Source organism: Theobroma cacao, chromosome 6 (assembly GCF_053813885.1).
Source record: "Theobroma cacao isolate CCN51 chromosome 6, ASM5381388v1, whole genome shotgun sequence".
NCBI classification, from domain to species: Eukaryota; Viridiplantae; Streptophyta; class Magnoliopsida; order Malvales; family Malvaceae; genus Theobroma; species Theobroma cacao.
The window spans coordinates 26,536,965-26,561,402 of NC_142644.1; the positions used below are offsets into that span (position 1 = coordinate 26,536,965).

General features: G+C 33.2%; 1 pseudogene; it reads left to right on the forward strand.

The window, feature by feature from the left end:
• Positions 1 to 561: 561 nt before the first annotated feature.
• LOC108662454 (putative LRR receptor-like serine/threonine-protein kinase At1g56140) lies at positions 562 to 11,818 on the forward strand (annotated as a pseudogene).
• Positions 11,819 to 24,438: the final 12,620 nt, after the last annotated feature.

Genomic DNA, 24,438 nt, shown 5'->3' on the forward strand with positions numbered 1-24,438 from the left:
TATACGTTGGCAATATTTTGATTTTCAGACCACAAAGACCTGCGATCATTGGATTATTGATGTATAACCATAACTATAAGGGATTAGAAATTTTCAAAGTATAAAATACCACATTATCCCTGTCATTCTGCACTGTGAAGTTCAACTTTTTGCAGTCCAAAAGAACAGCCACCATAATAGCGGCCTTGGGACACAGTTGCGACTAACATTCTAAAGCATGTTCTTATCCATGTGCAGAAACTTTCATATAATAATCACCTTGAAAGCGATATAGCACTGATTGTTGATAACCCAACACTTAGAAATTCTATGAACAATTGAATTTGGATGATGCACCAAGGCCAAACTTGGTTCACGCTTATTCCCCATCCGGAAACGCATTGGCCGCTTCCCTGCAGGTCAATGGTGCGGGTCCCCATATAGTAAATGAATCAAGAAGTTGATATTGTCTACAATTGACCAGGCTCCTTCCAACACGGCGTTGGTCTGAGCTACAGTACAGTGGAAGATGCTAATTTAAATTTGGGCACTAAGTGCACATATGTTCCCATTTCTCTATTCGTGAAAGAAAGGAAAAAGATGATTATGAGTACGAAGACGTCATCTTCTTCCAAATGCTTCTCCTTCTTCTTCTTCGTGATTTTCTTTGTTGCTTTCAGCATATCCAACGCTCAGATTCAGAATGCGACCACGGATCCATCTGAAGGTAATCGCTTTCTCTCCCTCTATATCTCTGCATCTTTGCAAAATCCCAGGTGTGCCTGAGCATCTTTAACTTCATGCATGTAAGTTGAAAAAAGAAATGGAAAGAAAATAGAAAGAAATATATACTTAGAATTCTAGTGAAACTATCCAAGTTCTTTCGTATACTTACTGCAGCTCTTTAGATAACTGCTATTTCCTCTAGTCTTCGAATAACGATGGCACTGCATGAATCCAAATCTTCAACAAAACTCTCTCCCTCTACGGCCAGTCCTATCATTTGTTGAGCTAATACTGTTGGGTCAAATTATCCAAAAAAAGAAAATAAAAAAGTTGGGTTATACTTGGTTGTCGGGCTGCTACAATTCGGCTACTGTTTTAGGCTTATGCTCCTAATAAGAAGATTGTACCTATGAGAAATTTTTTGGTTATTTAATTGTTTAAAGATGTAAAGTGATACTATCTTTTTCATATAATTGGCTAACTGTATAATTATTTTTTTTAAAAGATAAATATGAAACGGATACGGATAACTATCTAATTTAATTATTTAAAATTTATAATATCTACATACATTACAATAATAACTTTTGATGAACCAATGTATGCTTTGGTTTTATAAAATATCCGAACAAGTTACAACACTTATTTTTTTTTAATATTAGAATAAATTGATACATTTTTCCCTGATATATTTTTGTATGATTTGCAATTATATTTTGATTTGGTATAATGTTTTTAAAATTTTTTGAATTTTTTAAAAAATTCAAATAAATTCTTATTTCTTTTATTAATTTAAACTCAATCAAATGTTTATATTTTTATTTTGAGTTAAATAGATTTTTATAATTAATAGTTATTTAATTATTATTAATTAAAATATCATTTGTTATTTTTATGTTCACGTGATGTTGAAGTGAAAAGTAAAAAATGTCATATGATTATTCATCATACCACATCATTATCCACAATAACCTATTAACATGTCATGTTATGAGTAACGGTAATTAATCAATTATTAATTATAAAGAAGTATTTGATCTAAAAAAATATTAAAAATTTTGATTAAATGTAATAAAAAATAAAAATTTATTCAAATTTTTTTTGAATAATTCAAAATCATTTTTAATTTAATTATGACTTTTGATTCCATTGAATGAAAGGTAGCTTAGTAGGTATCTCCTTGATTTCTATATCAAACATGAGGGTAGGTCTCTCCGTGGTTTCTTCATCAAACATTTTATTATTGGAGGCCATTGATTGCTATAATTAATCACAGAAAATTAATATAAAATTTTTATATTTATATATTTTAATCTTATGCATTTAAAAAAGTTTCAGTTTAATCATATTTTTTTCGTCGTTACCTCTCAGTAAATTAAAAAAAGAATATATATTATGCAAATGTGAAAATATTGTTAAATGTCGTTTTCTGAATCCTTTGAGCTTTACTTAATAAGGTGAATAGAAATATTTTCATCATTGAAACTAATTTGGAATCCCACAATTCAACTTTATAAGATTAAGAAAATCTTTCTCAATAATATGGTTGACATTTGGATGCAAAGGTTAGTTAATAGATAATCCTATTTTCTTTTATTTGCCCCGAACTTATCTGGCCTTGTTTTTTTAAAATCAAACCCGGACTAATTTTTATATAAACATTTTACATTTAAAAATATATTTTAAATTAAAAAAATACATTGTTAGCAATATAATAATTTTTTATGAAAAATATCAATATAATAGTTTAACTAGACTAAATTCAAATCTAAAATTTCTTTACCCAAATCCAACACTTCTGTCTAATATTAAATCTTTCAAAATTTGATAAGTAATACAAACCTTTGAACACTTCTACCTAAAAATCATTGCTCATGATTTATGCGCAAAATTTAAATAAACAGTAGAAAGACTCATCTCATACATTTTGCAATAAGCTTGATTTTAAATGAAATATATATTATATAAATGAAATTATGAAAATGGGTATTCTATATAATCTTAGACAAAAGGTAAAGAAGTTCGTTCTGAATAGGTTTTGTTGCTTCCACACGATCGAATAGTCATACATTCAAATGTACACACGATTAATATAACGTAATAGTTAATTGAGATATAAAAATTTTTTGTTCAACTTCTTAATTAACCATAATTGATTGTTTTGGGTACACATATATATATTTTTGTTGACATGTAATATATATTTTTTCTTCAATATTATGAATGAGAAATTAACAGTGAGGGCATGGGACTCAATATTCCAACAATGAGAAACACGAGCGTCAGACACTTGAAACATTAGCGGAGAACCATGCAGCGGACATGTTCTTAGTGACAGTGATTTTGTGTTCGAGGATTTTTCAAATAATCCAACTATCAGATGTGATTGTTCTTTTGAAAATAGCACCGTCTGCCACATAATTAGACTGTATATTTATGCTCTCTTTCGCTTTCTTTTTGGATTTAAGCTAGTAATATTTTAACTCATTATTATAACAATGCAATAAGGCCAAGGCCACATTGAAACTTTTTGAAATTATGGTTTTCATGTTTGAAGTTCGTTTGAAGTGTAGGGTAACCCTTCCAATTACACTGGACCCGTAACTCCTCCTCACTACAATAACCCTCTTAAACGGCATTGAACCCATAACCTTTACATGGTCAGAAAAAATTCTCATGACACTACTTTGCACGTGGATTTTAACAAATAGTAAAATTTTCATGATTGTTTTTAACAAGACAGGTCAAGTACACATTCATATTTACCCTCGACATAATTGTTCTAAGACTAATCCTATTTTAACACAAAGCATTTGGACCATGCAATTGGATACCTTCTATAAAGAATCATAATCATAGAATTCTTGTATATTCCTCATTGTAATGTTAAGTTGTGTTCTTTCTTCTTCTTTTTTTGTCCTCCATATATATTACCTCATTAACTCTACTGTGATTTTAAATCATGTCTATACTACTATTTTTAGGAGGGTATTTTCTCTAGAAAAGCGAGGACAGATACCAGAGGAGCTTTTAGCTTTGAAATTTCTGACCTTCTTGTATGAATACTCTCTCTCTTCTCCTCATGTAAACCATTTTTATAAGCCAATAAAAAATACCAACTTTTAAGATTTTGCAAATGACAAATGGTATACATATTTTATTTTTACGTATTAATATGGATCATATACATCTTTTAGTCATGGAAAATGGTTAGATTAGACATACTAATTACAACGATAGTTTTAGAGGAACTAATTATAACCATTCATTGTTTGGTGATGCAGGAAGATTGATCAAAACTTCTTCATTGGTCCCTTGCCAGCATTTATTGGAAATATGTCTAGACTAACGTTACTGTGAGTACTGAAACATTGTGCCATAAGTGCATTATTTTCATTATCAGTAGATATTATTTCCCACAAATTTTCAGTGTCTAGCAATAATAAGCTTGTGCTAGTAGCTATCTCCTATACATATAATTGGCTTATAATCTAGTATTAAAGTTTTTAAGGATTTAATCGAATTACTACAAAAATAAAGGAGGCTTTTATAATGAAGGAAAGGCAATAATAAGCTTGTGTTACTAAAACTTGGAGTAAAATGTTTCTTAGTACGAATGAAGTCATTTTTTTTTACATATGGTACAACCTCATCCTCTTTTTTTCTCTTTTTACATTGATGTATATTCATTTTTACTTTCTATAAATGGTAATTGTACTTATTTGAATAGTAAAATTCGACTGATTTAAGTTACTATTATTGGTAATTTCTTATTTAATAAGAGGTGCTGATTCTTTGTTATGACACTTTAAAAAAAAATTGACAGGTCAGTTGCTCATAATTCATTATCTGGACCCATTCCAAAGGAGATTGGAAATCTTAAAGACCTCTATCTGTTGTAAGACTTGAAGAATTTCTCAAAAATGAAACATGAATCATCTTGTTCATATTTCATACTTCTGTCATATAAACAAACATGAAATTCTCTGTGCTATAATATATGATATATATGTGTGTGTGTGCCCATGAAATTAAGGTTAAGATTTAGTTAATGTCAATGATTTCTTAATTAAATGTTGCTTAATTCATAATTTATTTTGGCTGCTGTTTGGAAGGAAGCTGCTGCCTGTAATTTGCTAGCAAGGTACTGGACTATCTGCTGTAGAGATGTGTTGGTCTAATATCATGAAAAAAAAAAAAAAAGTGATATCAGCTCTTTTCTACAAAATTTAAAGAAATAAGTGACATTTTTCTTCTTTTATGGACAACCGTATTTTTTCTACTTGGTAGATAATGCTGTTGGACAACTGTAGATTTCCTGCTTTATTAACTCTCAAACATATATTTTCAATGGAAGATTAACAATATTTGAGGCATAGTTAAAAAAAGAAGTACCATAAAAGAGAAAAGTGGGTGTTGGTCATTCAAAATATTAATTTCTTTAAGACACTTGATTTTTTAAAGACCTGACTTTCCTATGAGGCTTTTGATCTTAAGAGTAGCAAAGTCTAATGAAGTGATTTCTTGTTCTTTCTTTTCTATGTTAGAATTGCATTATTTAAATATGTATGCGTGCTTATACACCTACATCTATCAATGCGTGTGTACCTACTATACATATAAAACCCCATATTTTGCTGATTTATTCAAAAAAAAAAAAAAATCCGATGGTGTGTGTCATGCAGGTCTCTTGGTGTTAATAATTTCTCTGGAACGCTCCCTCCAGAGCTGGGTAATCTAGTTGAACTCCAACAACTGTAAGTTATAACTTTCTCTCTAATTCTCTTAAGGCATGTAAGTATTTCATTGTTATGTTTATGATCATAGGAAATTGAGACAACAGTGGTTTATGACTGTGACAGTTACATTAACAGTTGTGGATTCACTGGTGAAATCCCCTCAACATTTGCTAACCTTCGAAATTTGCAAACTGTGTAAGAAAGACCAAGAATCATGATTAGTTTATAAGCTTACTGCTTTTTGTTTCTTCTGCTCTTGAAAATTTCCTTAGCTTACCTTTGGCTTGGTAATGATCAGCTTGTTGAATTTCAGGGGAGCATCAGATAACGCTTTCACAGGCAAAATACATGATTTCGTTGGCAATAACTGGACAAAGCTTCAATCATTGTAAGTTATCAAAACAATTTTCTTTGTAATATTAAAAAAAAAACAAATAAGAAAAATTAGCCCTATTCTGCTACTTTCTTGAATTGTCCGTCAAATGAAACTACAGGAGACTTGAAGGGAACTCGTTTGAAGGTCCTATACCGTCCAATATTGGAAACTTAACCTCACTGACGATTCTGTGAGTAGATTTTTGTTTTTCATGTTACTCCCACCACCCTCCAAGCCCCAGCCCCCCCCCCCCCCCCCCCCCCCCCCCCCAAGGCTCTCTTTCTCTAGATACTCACACATGAATGCATGTAATATCTGATACGTATGTGTTCGAATCATGTAGGCGAGTTTCTGGTATATGCAACGGGGGCTCTTCTCTTGATTTCATGAGAAATTTGAAGAACATAGTCGACTTGTCAGTTAAACATACTCTTTAACATCTTTTTATGTCATCTTTGACTGTGACTTTATATCTTTAATTTCTCATGCTCTTACCTATATATCGACTAACAAACATTTGTTTTCTTTTTTCCTGTAGAGTTCTAAGAAATGTTTTACTAAATGGTAGTATTCCCACTGATATCGTAGAATTCCAATCTTTACAAAAGCTGTAAGTTTTATTCACAAATTAACTACTAGTGCTGACTGTAGCTTACAAGTTTTCTCTGCTTTATTACAAGTTTTCTTTTTTCATCCAGGGATTTGAGTTTCAACAACTTAACAGGCCAAATTCCAAGTGAATTGTTCAATATGAATTCTCTTACATACTTGTAAATTCGAAGAAACCATCACCTTCAACGCTTGAAAATCTCATCTATGTTAGGCTTCTCTATAATATGTGTTCCTCTTGTGCTTTTCACTTGACGACAATTCTTTCTGTTGTTCCTTATTTTCATGCTGTTAAAATGGCCAGGTTTCTTGGAAATAGTAGTCTATCAGGTACCCTTCCTAGTCAAAAGAGCCAAAGTCTTAAGGATATGTAAGTCATCATATCACACTAATGTATTATTGAATCAGTTGCCAGAAATTATTATGGTGATTGATGTTTTCATTCATTGCATCATTTTGAATCCCAATCAAAGTCATCTCTGTCCATGAGGTGGGTTTTTTAAGTTATATGAGAGGGGGATGATGAGTGATGAGTGAAGCTGCTTGTAGACCCCACCGTTTGATAAACATCTATAATTGTGAAGCCATTAGCTAGAGTCTAGTGAACACAAGCAGTCGAAAATTATATCGTGGTTATGCGTTCCTACTCACTTTTAACTCATCTAATTCTCTGATGCAGAGATGTATCTTACAATAATCTATCAGGAACTTTGCCCTCATGGATAGACTCAAGCTTACAACTGTATGCCTCTTAAACCATGACACTTCCTTAGCTTTGTTTTCCAATTTTGATTCTTTGCTTTGAGCATGAGGCTTTCTGGTGCTCGAATGGAGCTTTTTTTTTTTAATAATATCATTAATATAGATGTAATATGCCTAAAAACAACGAATGTGTCAACCAGTCCCATATTCGAAACACACGTGTGGGATGAGGACATTCATCAAATGCTAACAGACACGGATTAAGAGAATAAGAGATCGTTTCATGGCATTCTATGTAGGAATGTGGTGGCCAACAACTTCCAACTTAACAGTTCAGACATAAGGTGAGTTATTGCCCCTACCACTCAGATTTTTGTTTTTTTTATATTTAGGAGAAAGGAAATTCGAACCCTACTCTCTAGACAGGAGATAATGCATCAACCAATAAACTAAATTCTTGGGTGCTGTCCCTACCACCCAGTTTTAATCTTTTCCTTTCCACCTTTTCCCTATGAGTAAATGGCTGCTGCTGTTGCAGCTATGCGATGCATTATTTTTCATATTTCAAATCCAGATGAACAATAATATTTTCAAATTCCACAGACTTTTACCATGATTGCAATGCCTTCAAAGAGGTTTCCCATGCAACAGAAATGCTCCACGATGTAAGCTTCGCTAAAACTTCGGTATCAGTCTATGCTGTTGAGATTTTAATTAAATATAGAATCCTGGGGAGATAATGACAATAGCTTAGTTATTTGCTAATCATATCTCAATGTTGGCATGGCAGATGCAAACTTTGCAATCAAGTGTGGCGGTCCACAGATGATTGCTGATGGGATACTGTTTGAGGCTGAAAACAGTACTCTAGGCGCAGCAACGTTCAATGTAACCAGTACACAGAAATGGGCAGTTAGCAACGTAGGTTTATACGAAGACGGTGAATCCACTGTATGTGCAAAACACTTTTGCACAAGTGAAAAGCACCAACACTCCTGAGATCTATCAGACTTCAAGGATATCCCCTCTATCACTCAGATACTATGGCCTAGGCCTTGAGAATGGGCCTTATACTGTAAATTTGTTCTTTGCGGAAACAGCTTACCCAGATAGAAGCACTCAGTCTTCGAAGAGTCTAGGAAGGCGTGTTTTTTATATTTATATTCAGGTATTTCTCTCAAGTATAGATCATAAACATCATTCCCTCTATTTGCAGTTTTTACATGAATACAATATGTTCATTTAATTTTACATTGAGGAATTTTAATGCTATATCTCACCACTGCTTCCCTAGGGATCCCTCAAAGTGAAGGATTTCGATATATCGAAGGAAGCAGGTGGAGCTGAGAGAGCAATTGCTAGGAATTTCACTGCTAATGTGACAGAGAACCATCTTGAAATTCACCTGTTTTGGGCTGGCAGGGGGACCTGCTGTGTACCAGAACTAGGTTACTATGGTCCATCCATTTCGGCAATTAGTGTTGTACCAGGTAAGAATCTTTGTTTAAGATTCCTCAAATGTGCTTATCAATTTTCTGCTGCTTCTGATACCTCTATTTTTTTGCTCAGACTTTATACCAACTGTTAGTGGGTTGCCACCGGGCAGTTCTAACAGGAAAAACCAGACAGCATTGATTGCTTGTATCATAGTTCCTGTTGGAGTTGCGGCTTTGATGCTGATATGTGTGATTATTTTCATTAAGAGAAGAAAGGAATATGATGATGATGATGATGAGGAAGGTCAAGAGCATCCATACATAAAAAAGTACAAAGTACATACTCGTGATAGTCTTTATTTATCAACAAAATATGCGAGTTGATTTTAAAAGTACAAAGTAATTTTATTTATGGTTTTAGATTTTGTAAAGAAAATTTAAGAAAGTTGTCATTTTTCACTTTTCAGTTGAAAATAATTAGCGAATACTTTGTACGTAGTCATTCTCTACACTCTTGATAGTCGCAGTTTATGAATTTTCTACGCTCTTATTGATATAATAATATATCTTTTTGGAGAAAACTTAATATCCTGTCATCTAATGGTAATTAAATCGAGAGAAATAAAGTAATCTTAATATCTTGAAAAATTAGCTCGAACATTTTGATTTCTTAGCCTTCTTGCTTTTGTATCTGCAGCTTCTGTATAGGTCCGATACATCTATTAGAACCTTTAGATCTCAATTGAATATCAATTTTTAAAAGGGAACGATCTGGTCTTCTCAAAGGCCTTATGAGTTTAAATTTGGGCAGCTTCTCCAATGCTGGCACAATTTACAAGTCTTTCAACATTATATTAAATATTAATCTTAGAGAGATTTTTGCATTTCATCACTACAACTTACAGCCTACTCCTTGCCTCACTTGACTTTTCAGTGCTTCTCGCAATTGGTCCTAGACCAAACACATTTAGCTATGCTGAGTTGAAAGCCGCCACAGAAGACTTCAGTCCTTCAAACAAATTAGGAGAAGGGGGATTTGGGGCAGTCTACAAGGTAAGCTATGTTTTACATTTTTAGCATGTAATCATGATGCTGGCCTGACATGTAATGAAAAAAAATTGAGAGGATGACTTAATTTCAACCTTACTAAGTTAAGGCACCTTATAGGATACACTTTCTGATAGGAGGGTAGTAGCTGTGAAGCAACTTTCAGTAGCATCTCACCAAGGGAAAGGTCAATTTATTGCTGAGGTAGCTACCATATCAGCAGTGCAACATCGCAATCTTGTCAAACTATATGGATGCTGCATCGAAGGGAAAAGGCATCTCCTTGTTTATGAGTATCTTGAGAACAAAAGCCTTGATCAGGCACTCTTTGGTATGACGACACTGTATAATTCTCTCATGTTTCCTCTGTTTGGACTTTGGAACGGTAGATAATAGGTTCTCTTCACTTACAAAATTGTTAGATAATGGATCTAACTTATTATTTTACTACTGGCTATTGCTGAAACAAATGAAAACATAAAAGAATGGATTTTCATCATATGATTAACAAGTGCAAGATTTATTTTCCCTTGTTCAGTCTTTTGCAGGAAAATTCGATTATGCGCATGCCAATTTATTCCATTGTTGATTACTCATTAGTGAACTACTTAATAAGATTTCTTGCACTATAAATGCAGGACGCAGTGACTTGCATCTTGATTGGGCAACCCGCTTCAATATCTGCTTAGCAACTGCAAGAGGGTTAGCTTATCTTCATGAGGAGTCTAGGCCAAGGATTGTACACAGAGATGTTAAAGCAAGTAATATTTTGCTTGATGCAGAACTGTGCCCAAAAATATCTGATTTTGGATTGGCAAAGCTATATGACGACAAAAAAACGCACATCAGCACGGGGGTTGCAGGAACCATGTAAGCCTCGTAAGCCTTTAGTTCGAATGTCCTTCCTTCATGGCTTTTTTAGTTATTTGTTTATCGTTATAATGTTCTTTTTATAAACTGACCACACTTACACTAAGCCAGTAGTGAAATGGTAAAACTTTGGCAATAAAAACAACTAATGACAGATTGAAGTTAGCTTTTAAACTATTACCGACCCCCCCGTCGCCCTTTTTTCTTTCCCTGTCTTTTGTAATTACTAAACAACTGTTAGGCTGATGGTACTACTCTCACTATTGCCTCATGTACTAAATTTCAAAGGCTTGAAAGCTTAGCATAGACTTTACTTCTATCTAAATTATTTGACTCCAAGGTTTCAGTAACCGAGTAACTAGATATAGCAATTTTCTAAATAAACATTCACCATGTGATTTGATCATCGTGAAGTGGCTACCTGGCGCCAGAGTACGCAATGCGTGGGCATCTCACTGAGAAAGCTGATGTTTTTGGTTTTGGTATTGTTGCTTTGGAGATTCTCAGTGGTAGACCAAACTCTGATAACAGCTTGGAGGATGACAAGATCTATCTTCTCGAATGGGTAAGTATTAGGAAATCTTTTTTCATATTTAGTAGTTTTGTGTACCTTCAAAAGGACTTTAAAATTCATGATGCATGAGATTTATTTCTACAATGACAAATAACAAAGTCGAGAAATTTACTATATTATCCCTAAATTGATATAAATTAATTTAAATTACTAATACTTAATATGTAAATACAAAAATACGTCCAATTACCGCTTAATCGCGGTATCGATTAAATTTGACTGATCACCCGATTAATTGGCGATTGTGTCCAAATCACCTCCAAATTAATCTATTTCTCCTCTAATACCTTAATTTACCACATACCATTTAAATAAAGTCAAATTCAGCATTATAACCCTCACAGTTCTTTATAGAAAAATTCGATCATTTGGTGCACTAGCACAAAAATTTTTTCTACATAATCGTTTCACCTTAATTCATCATTTTCCAAGCCATTTTCTTTGAAATAAAAACAATCCATGAAAATAACCAAAGCTTGGATCTGGTTGATCCAAATTTAGTGGAGTTGGATGAAAATGAAGCAATCCGAGTGATGAGAGTGGCACTTTTGTGCACCCAAGGATCACCAACGATGCGGCTATGCTTGCAGGAGATATTGAAGCGAGCGGGATTTTAAGACCAAGTTATCTAACTGACTGGGATTTTAAGGATTTAACAGGCAGCTTTATGAGAGAAGATACACAAAACTCCATTGCATCCGAGAATTTTGACAACAATAGTAATAAGATGCAGCAATGGACCATGCCGACGGATCTTTGAGAGTAGGTGCTGGATTTATTATAAGAAGACCGAATGATGATTTTCTTTGTGCTGCTGGAAGGAAAATACAGTATTGTGCAAGTGTGGAGGAAGCTAAGTTGAGGGCTTTGGTTTGGGCGTTGAGTTTTTGTGTTAAAAAACAAATTACGATTGCTGATATTTATCTGGACAGTCAAGTAGTTACGGGATGGATTAAAAAGCAACAATTTTTTGGAGCTTTGGGACATCTTATTGAGGATTGTGCAATTTTAACGGAAAGGATAAATTGTCAAGCCATTGATTTCTGCCCAAGAGAGTCAAACAAGACAGCACATTCAATTGCCCAAATTGCTAAAAGAATGATGGATGAGATGATAGAATGGAAGAATTCTTCACACTTGCCAGTGTTGATTCAAGAAGCTATTGATGTTGATAGAGATCTTTTCATAAGATATGAAGGGTAATTTGAATTTGATTATGAGATTATCCTATCCCATGGTTGATGAGTACTCTTTTTTTCTTATTTTTGGTTTGTCCCTTTGGGTTTACTAAGATAAGGTTTTTAACGAGGCTTAATTCCATGGGGTGAGTAACAATTGGGTTGGGATGTCTGTGTTCTTTGGTCGAATATTGTTAATCTCTATGTTTTTTGTCAATTGATTTTAATGAAATGAATTTTCAATCCAAAAAAAAAAAAAACATTAACCCAAGGGTAGCACCAATCTTTCTTCGGTAAATGTCATTGAATTTAGTGACATTATCGAAGGAAGGTGAGAAGTGTTGGACATTATCAACGATAACAAGGAAAGAATGAGAAGAAGAAAATCTTTTGATAGAATTGTATATCTAAAAACTCATGTCTGTACAAAAAGACATATCTTTATTTATAAATAAGATTTGGTTTTTAGAAAATGGACAAATAGAAAAACTTTGTAATCACTTTTTCTACCTTTTTCAAATTTTTCTCGTATTGTTTTTATATTGTTTTATTGTAAGAAAAACTCTTTAAAAATTTAATAATCTTGTTATATGTCGATGAGTGTTTAGTGTATTGATTTCGTTAATATAAAATGTAATCAATCACTAAATTTTAGAAGATACACAAATATCCATTGCATCTAAGAATACTAACAATAGTAATGTCAACATTAACCTAGGTGCTGCACCAATTCCTTCTTCAGTAATGTCACTGAATTCAGTGACATTGTTGAAGGTAAATGAGAGGTGTATATGTCACGATCCAAACCAAAGGGCTGTGACCAATGCATGAGTCATGCAGGCAAAGTCGATGATTCCTGAGCAAGCCTCACAAAGATCGGGTAGTCAAGTAGACATTACCAATATTTCATGAAGTCTAAATGGCACATTTCATAACATAAGTCCAAATATGTCCATAACATACTACCCATAACATTTCAACCAACAAGAGTACAACAATGTACTATTTACAAAAGCCATACATTGGCTATTATGGTGGGTCTAAGCCCGTACAAAATGAACAAAGGTTTATACATATTAAAAGCTATACAATGCCATTAAAATTAAACTACCAACATTTGTACAAAAACTAATGGAGTGGACTTGTAGACAAGATTCCTACCGGGTTCCAAAATTGTTGATTTATCCAATCAATGCTATCACACTAGAAACCCACAATCTATTTATCTGCATATGGCAACAAACAATGGGGTGAGTCTCCAATAACTCAGTGAGCAAGTGGAGAATAAACAAGTACAACAAAGGTATATTGTTCAAACACAATGATATAAGAAATAACAATTTAAATGTACTTAAGCATGATATTTAATCAAAACTCCTCAGAGTACGTAAGTTTACGTTTAACCAACTTACCTTCTGTTAAGCATAATCCAAGATTTGCCATATACTTACCATGTCGATCAAGACTCATCAAAGTACGCAAGAACGCGATATTCTTACTCATAGTCTCTAAACATCCAAGAATTGTAACAAGACAGTAACAAGAGAAAGGTCCTTCTAGGTAAAGAAGACAAGTCTGGGGTTAAGGTATCTGACGGTAAATAAGACCACAGGGGCTATAACACTTTCTTACTAGTCTGTATCATTGTCCTGAATACTTTCATCGGACGGAGTTAAGTCAATAAGTCCTCCCTGGTAAACAAGACACATCTAGGGCCGAGGTTGCTGATGGTAAACAAGACCTTAGGGGCTATAACACCTTATTGCTAGACCATATCATCATCCTACAAGCATTCATCATATGTAACCACGCCAACATCAGTTAATTGTTGTCATTTCATGTGCAGAGATCATTCCCATGGCCATTAAACATCATTTGTACATAATCGAGAATGTAGCATAATTAGCCTTCACATTTCATATTCACCATAGTTCACTAATGACCTTGTCACGTAGAAGTTGTAATTGTGATAAGGGCACCAAATTAACATTTGTGCAAGCACATAGGCGAGGTCACTAGACCTCAACCTTGAATACCAAAGCAATAAAGCTCAATCACCACCATATGGCTTATCAAACATCAAACAGAATTAGTGCATTTAGGCATTTCATCAATCAAACATATAACATGGCAGTGCACAATCACATTTATATATGCCTACATCAAACCTTAATATCTAGCCAAGGCATAATCTATCTAGGCAATATATCACCCTATCATGTTTCATGGCAATGCATTTATATGTGTTATGTGTTACATGCATTAATCTAAAGATTCAAACAAAATAGCTCACTCACCTGAAATTTGCCAACATAGCTGACCAATAACTTACGAATTCTCAATTCTAGTTGATTTCCAACTTAACAACAATTCTTGAAGCTTAAATTTCCCTTAAAAAGAATTCAAGAGCTAAACTCTTAGTTTCAAACCATTTCTAGCATTTCACAACCTAGTTAAATTTTAAGTTTAACTACTAATTCTTCTTCTAGGTTCCAAGGGTTAAGGTTGTTAGAATCTTACCTTTATAGTTGATTCAACTCTCCTAAAGCTCCAAAATTTCAACAACTCAAGGGGAAAACCAATTGAGTTGAAACCATAGACAATTCTTATTTTTGAATCGAATAAAATGTAGTTCAAAGTGTTAGGAAGCTTCATCTTACCTCAAGTAAGATTTTTCCAAGCTCCAAATACTTCAAATGAGCCTTAATCTTCAAAGGGAATTATAGGGTTTCAAATGGAAGGAGAAAAAGCTTTTATTTCCTTATGGTTTCAAATGGACGGAATGCCTAAAGCCTTGTTTTATTTTTGCCTATTCACAGTGATGAATTGATAGATTTAGGAATCTATTGATACATTTGTCAATGTATCGATAGAAATTATATAGAATGCTCTCTGCCTAATTTCTATCAATAGATTAAGAAATTTATTGACACATTTTTCACATAATGTCCCTATTGCAAAATCTATTGGTACATTTAATGATTCTATCGATAGATTTTTAACAAAATGCCTCTTGGCCCAAATCTATCAATATATTCAAGAATGTATCAATAGAAATTTTACAAAATACTTCCCCAAGGCATTCTACCATGAATATCGATAAATCAGGAAATCTATCTATATATTTTCTTCAGTAAGTAATTTTTCAACACTTTTAGCTGCATAACTCCAAATTTAGACTTCCAAAACCATTTCTTGTTTCAACACTCATCTTAATGTAGCTACTATGCACCACATTAGCCAATATTCAATGCCAAAACATATAAACACATAGCTTAAGTCTTAAAATCTCATCAAAACATAATATTTTACCATTCAAGATCCTTAAACACATAGTTTTTTGTTCATATACTAAGTACATATATTGAAATCTCTTGGCAAGTCACCAAATGGTTCAACACAAGTCATACATAACCTTAGTCAAAGTTGAAGGTGTTACATCTTCCCTTCCTTATAAAAATTTGGTCCCTAAATCTAACTCAAGTGTACGGAGCAACATTGTACCTTAAACCTCAAAGAGATGGGGATATTTTGACTACATTTCCTCCTTTAATTCCCAAGTTGCTTCCTCAACCTAGTGCCCTAAAACTTTTACTAAAGCAATATCTTTTGAGCGAAGCTGTTTTGCTTGCTAATATAATATGGCTATGGGTTGTATGTCGTACGTTAATCAATCTAGCAATTAAACCTCATCACACTGAATCACATGCGAAGGATCGGGAATATATTTCCTAAGTATGGACAAATGGAAAATTGGATGAACATCAGAAATATTTGGCAGTAATGCCAACTAATATGGAACTGCGCCTACATGCTCTAAAACCTCAAAGGGTCTGATGTATCTTAAGCTTAATTTCCCTTTTTTGCCAAATTGCTTGACTCCTCTGGTCGGAGAAACTTTCAAAAACATAGTTTTCTACTCAAACTCCAATGGTTTTTGCCTATTATCGACGTATGCTTTTTGCCGCCTATGAGTCAATAGCATCTGATCTTAAATTATATGAACACCCTTTTTAGCTTCTTGGACTATCTTTGATTTTAAGAGCTTCTTTTCTCTGACCTCAAGCCATCTAATGGGTGCCCTACATTTACATCTGTATAAGGCCTTAACTGACACCATCTCAATGCTAGCTTGATAGCTATTGTTATACGTAAACTTGGCCAATGGCTAAAAAAGTTTCCATGAATCTTCAAAGTCTAGTATAATTGCCCTTAGCATATCCTTAAGCGTTTGAATCGTGTGCTCAAATTGGTCGTTAATTTGTGGATGATAAGTCATACTAAAATCAAGTGTATGCCTCAGGCTTCTTATAGCTTCTTCTAAAATTAGTTGGTAAACTATGATCCCTTGTCGAACATTATAGTCACTAGAATGCCATATGGCTTTACAATTTTCTCAATATAAATTCAAGCATACCGTGTTGTTCCAAAAGTCATCTTTTTTATTGAAAGGTAGATTTTATTAATCACTCACCAAAATGCCATTTTCAAGTCTTAAGCATGAATTGCAAAAGACTCTCATGGCATAATCGATAAGTGGAGAAGATAAAGCCTAGACAGGTTCCTATAAAAACTAGCAACGAGAACAAAATTGGTAACCTCGCTAGATAAGGACCTAGAAAACTAAGCTACACAAAAGAAAGTAACATGCTCAAAAGAGAAAAGGTTGGCAGCCTACACAAACAACATTGCCACTATAAACATAAAAACAAAAGCATAAAAAAAGTTGACGCACCAAACCATGAGAAGGAAACACCCTGAAACATAATGCATGCCAAGAAAAAGCCCTTTAACATCAACTAGGAAACCCATCCTCTGATCTAGAAGTAGAATGGGGAGTAATTCGGAAGCAACAATAGAACGCCAATGGAGACAAAAGTAACATCATGGCCTCAAGCAACTAACAAAGCCCAAAGCTACAAAGGTACCATGAAGATTAACACAGAACATGACCATCAAAACCAAGACAAGTCAGAGCAATAGTGGCTAGAAGTTGGGAAGCCCTAACAAATGCACACGCTTCACAAACTTTGAATGAACTCATCACATTAAAGCGACACACTTGTCCGAAGCATATAGAACCTTGCTTTGCAAGAATCGTTAGACGAACCCATCAAAAAGTTAGAACACCAAACTGGAAAAACTTAAAAATGTGAGAAATGAAGGAAAGTTTTGTTTTCTGATGTACGTTCTATTAGATAAAAAGGGTCCTCTTTAATAGGCATAGATGCCTATTCCCAACAGACACTGTTTGTATCTGTTTCAAAGAGTTACTCATGTTGGTCTTTTCCAACAAACGTGACTCTTTTTCTTATTTTTATTTCCAACAGACATAACCCTTCTTTTAGTTTTAATTTCCAGTAGTCACAATTTTTCTTCTTATTTTGATATGAAATCATATCTTTTATTTGAAATGTCCAACAATCTCCCAACATTTTCAAATTAATCCAAATTTTTGATAATCTTGGAAATCAATTACATAAATGAAGGTGTCTTTCGATTGAACCTTCATTTAGTGAAAACCTATTACAGTTAATCGAAATTGCATGGTAGACTATACTTTAAACCAGCTATTCCATTTGGTTAATCGAACACATCTCACACAATGATTTCAACACCAATGAATGCACAGTATCTGGCGACACTTTTATGACCATGCATCTGTATCCTCTTTTCATGAGTGTTGTTAGAGCCAACCTCTTAAACTCCTAGAAACGGCCAAACTTCACACTCACATAGGTAGATCCCATTAATGCCTCCATAATTAAAGCATTCTAACAAATTATGTTATGGGTCTATTAAGATGTATAACTCATCCTTTCCTTACCATTACGGGTACCTAGCACTTTACCTAGGATAGAATATAATATATTATATTATAGTGCTAGCAACTATATACAAATGATGTACTTTGTCTCATTGAACTCAAGACTTGACGTTATACTAATCGTTGAGTCGAGTTTCCACCATGGGTGACTTTCAATTTATGAGCTTGAGCCCCATCCCTTTTAAGGTCTTATTTACAAGATCTCTAGCAAGATTTTTTGCTAAAGGATCCGCCAAGTTTTCACTGGACTTCACAAAAGTTATAGTGATCACTCCATCAGAAATTAATTGTTGAACATAGCTATGTCTTAATCCAATATGTCTAGATTTTTCATTATACACTTGGCTATATACTTTTGCTAGAGTTGCTTCACTATCACAACGGATAGAAATTGGAAAAATTAGTTTAGGCCATAAAGGCACACCATAGAGTAAATTTCTTAGCCATTCGCTTCCTTAGTGGCAGCAGCCAATGCAATAAATTCGGCTACCATGGTAGAATCAGTTATACATGTTTGTTTCTTGGATCCCTAAGAAATGGTACCCCTACCAAGCATGAAGATCCATCCGCTTGTGAAAGCATGATCTTCAAAACTTGTAATCCAACTAGCATCCGAATATCCTTCTAGTATTGATGGATATCCATTATAGCAAAGTCCTTAATTAATTATTTTCTTTCAATATCTTAGTACTCAATTTATGGCTTGTCAATGCAAAGTACTTGGGTTACTTGTATATCTACTTAACTTTCCAACAACAAATGCTATATCTGGCCTGGTACATGTCATTGCATACATCAAGCAACCAATTACTCTTGTATATTGTAATTGATTAATAACTCTACCAGCATTAGGTATTAATTTAATTTAAGGATCCATAGGTGTAGATGCTGGTACACAATTAGTAAGATTAAACTTTTCAAGCACTTTTTCAATGTAGTGCAATTGAGATAAAGTTATGTTATTTTCATCTCAGAATATTTTAATTCTTAAAATGACATCTGCTACATCCATATCTTTCATTGCAAAGTTATTTGACAAAAACTTCTTTGTCTCCTCGACTTATTCCAAATTTGTATAAAAAACTAGCATATGATCCACATATAAGTAATTTATAACACTTTTACCATTTTGGAATTTGCTATACATGCACTTGTCGGATTCATTTCTATTGTAGCCATTAGCTAAAACAATTTCATCAAATCTTTTATGCCATTTTTTAGTGCTTGTTTAAGCCAATACAATGATTTAACAAGTTTACAAACTTTATGTTATTGTCTTGAAGCAACAAACCCTTCTGGTTGTTCTATGTAGACTTCCTTTTCTAATTCACCATTTAAAAATAACATTTTGACATCCATTTGGTGAATTACCAACTTATAAATTGATGCAAGGGAGATTAAAAGTCTAATTGTAACAATTCTTACTACTAGAGCATAAGTATCAAAGTAGTCAATCCCTTACTTTTGCGTAAAGCCTTAGGCTACTAATCTTGCTTTGAACTTGTCTATGGTTCCATCTACTTTCATTTTCCTTTTGAAAATCCTTGTACAACCTATTGGTTTAGAACCTGGTAGAAAATCAACCAAAATCCAAATGTTATTTCCCATTATTGAGTCCATCTCATCATTGATTGCTTCCTTCCAAAATGCAGAATCTTAAGACTTTATTACCTCGTCATATGTAATAGGGTTCGATTCCAAATTAAAACAATAAGGAATCTTATTTTCAATATTTTCTCTTGTTCCTTCTACAATGAATATATAAAAGTCTGGACCAAAATCTTTTACCTTTCTAGCCCTTTTGCTTTTCCTTATTTTTGGTCTAGATTCATCATTATTTTCATTTTGTTCCCATAGAATGACAGTTGATTGAATTGATTATAGTGGTTGTAGTAGTCTTAAAATAGATTTGAATCTATTTTCATCAAATATTGCATCTCTTGATTTAATAACAATATTGATTGGAATTGAATCATTTGGTTCAATTACCATGAACCTATATGCTTTACTATGTTGTGCATATCCTATGAATATTCATTATTCTTCTTTCACCCAATTTCTTTCTTTTGGGTTCCAGAACTTTAACTATAGCTCTACATCCCTAAACCTTCATATAACTAAGGTTTGGTTTCCTTTTCTTCCATTACTCATATGGGGTCATTTTAGTTTCCTTTTTTGGAACTTTATTTAATATGTGGCAAGCTGTTAACAAAGCTTCTCCTCAAAAACCTTTTCCAAGACCTGAATATGATAACATAACATTTACCATTTCGGTCAAGACCCTATTCTTCCTTTCTGCTACATTATTATGTTGCGGTGTGTAAGGTGCTGAAATATGAAGGATTATTCCAATGGAGGCAATATAACTTGGACTATAATATTCTCCACCTCTATCCGATCTTAAACACTTGATAAAAGATTCACATTATAATCCAACTTCTGATTTATAAATCTTAAATTTATTAAGCACTTCATCTTTAGAATGTAATAAATATTCATAGCAATATTTAGAGAAATCATCAATGAATGTGACAAAATATTTCTCTTTAGCTAATGTAGGTGTACTATGTATATCACACACATCACTATGTATTAATTCAAGTAATTTGATATTTCTTTTAACTTTAGGAAAAGGATTTCTAGTTATTTTTGTTAGCATGCATGTATTGCATTTATCAATATGTGGATTAAATTTTGGAATTAAGTCCATTTTATACATGTCATCCAATCTTCTATAATTTAAATGTCCTAATTTATAATGCCATAAATAAGAAGATTCAATCATATAAGCAAAAAAAACTGTTTTATTCTTATTATTATTAACAATATTTAATTTCAACATTCCATCACACATGTAACATTTCTCAACAAAAATGTCCCCTTTGGACAAAATGAATTTATTTGCCTCAAATTTAAGTTTGAAACCAAACTTATTTAATAGACTTCAACACACTAAATTTTTCCTAACTTCTGGAACATAGTATACATCTTTCAAAGTTAAAGTTTTTTCAAAAGTAAATTCGAGTTCAATAGTCCCTTTGCCTTTAATCATTGTTGTAGAAGAATATCCCATGTATAGGAAATTTCCACACTCACTTGGTGTAAAATTCTTGAAAAGACTATTGTCATTGCACACATATTTTGTTGCTCCAGAATCAATCACCAAGCATTATTTTCTTCAAGCACATTGATTTCAAAAATCATGGCTACAACATTTTCAGAAGCTTTTCTTCTTGAAGAATTATTTTTCTTCTTCAATAATTGACATTCATTCTTGAAATGTCCTGGTTTTTCGTAGTAGAAATAGTTGCTTTTGTTTTGTCTTTTGAATTTCGGACCATTAGCAATATGCTTGAACCTATTTTTGGCAGGTTTAGTGGTCTATCCTTCCTCCACAACATGTACTTTGGCTTCACCAGAAACAACAACTTGTTCTTGTTTCTTGTATTCCTCTTCAATTCGAAAATGATTTGCCAAAGTCTCAAGAGTTATTTCTTCCTTTTTGTGTTTCAAACTTCTTTTAAAGTATTTCCATGATGGAGGAAGTTTGTCTATAATGAAGGATACAACTATAGTTTCATCCATTTTCATTTTATATTGTTTAAACTGATTAACCATTCTTTCAATTTCTCGTAGTTGTCTTCTAACAAAACATCCATCAACCATTTGATAATTAATAAAGCGACTAACAAGAAATTTCTTACTTGTTGCATCTTCTAATATATACTTGGCTTCCAATTTGTCCCATAATTCTTTTGCAGTAGACTTGTTCTAATATGTGTCAAATAAACCATCAGCCAAACCATTCAAGATGTGACCTTTGCACATATAGTCGACATTGTCCCATTTTTGCCTCTCTTTCGTTGCAGTAACAGACTCATTTTCTCTTTCTTCTGGTTTAGGTGTAGTCAAAACATAAACAACTTTCAAGGTTGATAATACAAAATACATCTTCTTTTGCCATCTTAAAAAGTTGTCACCATCAAACCAATCCAATTTTACAAAGTCAGAAGCCAATTCTCTTAGTGTTCCACTTACAGCAGCCATTATTGGAACAAAAATAAAACCTTAAGATTGTTAAAACACCAAATTGGAAAAACTTAGAAATTTGATAAAGGAAGGAAAGTTTTGTTTTCTGATGTACATTTTATTGGATAAAGAGGGTCCACTTTTATAGGCAGAGATGCCTGTTCCCAACTTACATTGTTTGTGTCTATTTCAAAGAGTTGCTCATGTTGGTTTTTTTCAACAAACATGACTTTATTTCTTATTTTTATTTTCAACAGACATAACCCTTCTCTTAATTTTAATTTTCAGCAGTTTAATTTTTCCTCATATTTTGATATGAAATCATATCTTTTATTTGAAAATGTCTAACAATCAAAATGAACAATTACCACTCTCCTCAAAGAAAGACCAACCAACACATCGAACTAGTGCAAGCTCTGCTATCATTTGTAACGACCCATGTCCAAGCACTGACCTAGTAGCTTTTCAAGTCTAAACCACGTGACTCTCAAAAACTTAAGTTCAAGTTGCTACTAGTAATGGATTTGGATTATAATATAGGTATTCATAATCACATTCAAATTAGATGTGGGCTAATCTCACCTACTCAAATCTTGAATGTCCTTATCAAGGCCACAAATCATTCATAGGACTAAAATCTCACCAGAGTAATATGGAAGCCCACATTGGACTAGCGTAAGCTCTAATACCATTTGTAATGACCCAAGTCTAAGCATTGACCCAACAACTTTTTGGGCATAAACCACGTGGCCTTTAAAAACTCAAACTCAAGTTGCAAGTAGTAATGGACTTGAATTGTTATATAGGTCTTAACAATCACATTCACATTAGATGTAGGTTGTAAAGTATCACATAAGATGTCTACCTATCATAAATGCAAATTGTTTACCTTTTATAACCTCATCAATCACCATTCGAAGCTTATTAACGAGTAACTTTGCCACAATTTTATAAAGACTCCTTACAAGGTTGATCGGTCTGTATTTCATAATAACACTCAGGTTAAACACCTTTGAAATAAGTGACATGAAGGAATTATTTGCCCGTTCCTCCAAAGAACCTGTTTCAAAGAACTTCTCTAAACATCCCATTACTTCATCTTTTACTATTGGCCACTGATTTTTTTTTTAAAAAAAAAAACCTCATATTAAACTCACCTGACTTGGGAGCTTTGTTCCCATCATAGTTGCAAATCATATCCAAGACCTCTTCAGTTGAAAATCATTTTTCTAATGACTCGACTACCCCCTGCTAAGTTTCTTAAACTAACAATTAAATTCCCTTAGTGGAAAAACCATTTTTTGCTTATAAATATTAGCAAAGTATCTAGCCACTTCATTTTTTATTTCCTTTGGTCCATTAATTTCCCTAATCCTTACTTTAAGCTGCTAAATCATATCGTTTCATCTCCTAGCTAATGCCATTGCATGAAAAAAATCGTGTGTTTCAGTCACCTTCAATTACCCATTTGACTCTAGACTTATGTTGCCATTCTTTTTCCTCTATTCTGTAATGATCTCAAAGTTTCATTCTCCTTTCTAACACTTTTTGCCTTAAATCTATCCTATTAATCTTTTTCCTGCCATCTATAATTCAAATCTTGTAATTTAGCCTTAAGCTTCATGATTTTCCTAAATGTTCCCAAAACCCCTCTTATGCCATTCCTTCAAAACTAGTTTTAATCTTTTTAATTTCCTCCTTACACAGCTCTTACCCAAATCACCCTTACTTTGCGCATCCCAATATTTTTTTACTATTGTTTAGAAACTCTCCTCCTCTAACCGATAGTTAAAGAATTTGAATAGCTTCAGCCCCGAATCGATAACCCTCAGTCCCAATAAAATTGGACTATGGTCAAATACAGAGATAAAGATAAATCTTTGAACCAAATCCTTCACCAAATCCAACAAACTAAGATCTATTAAAAAATGATTGATTCTACTAAATGTTGATTCATCTTCGTTGTTACACCAAGTGAATTTACTGCCAACAAGCAGTAAATCCATTAGCCCCACTTCGTTGATGAATTCATCAAACCTTATTACTTCCCGCCCAATGTCACTTTTACCTATTCTTTCTTACTCTCTCCTTACAACATTAAAGCCACCTCCCAAAACCCACTTTATACAATGGCTATCCACAATCTATTTAAGCTCATTCCATACCTTGCTTCACTCACTTTCATTGTTTAGTGCATAAATATTACCAAAACCACACCTCACATTTAACTTATTTACCAAACCTATCATAATCATATAATTCCACATACATAACATGCCTCTTTATCTACCTTTTAACTTTATAGCCCTCCCTACAACTCTGTCTCTCTGCCATAATTTTTCACAC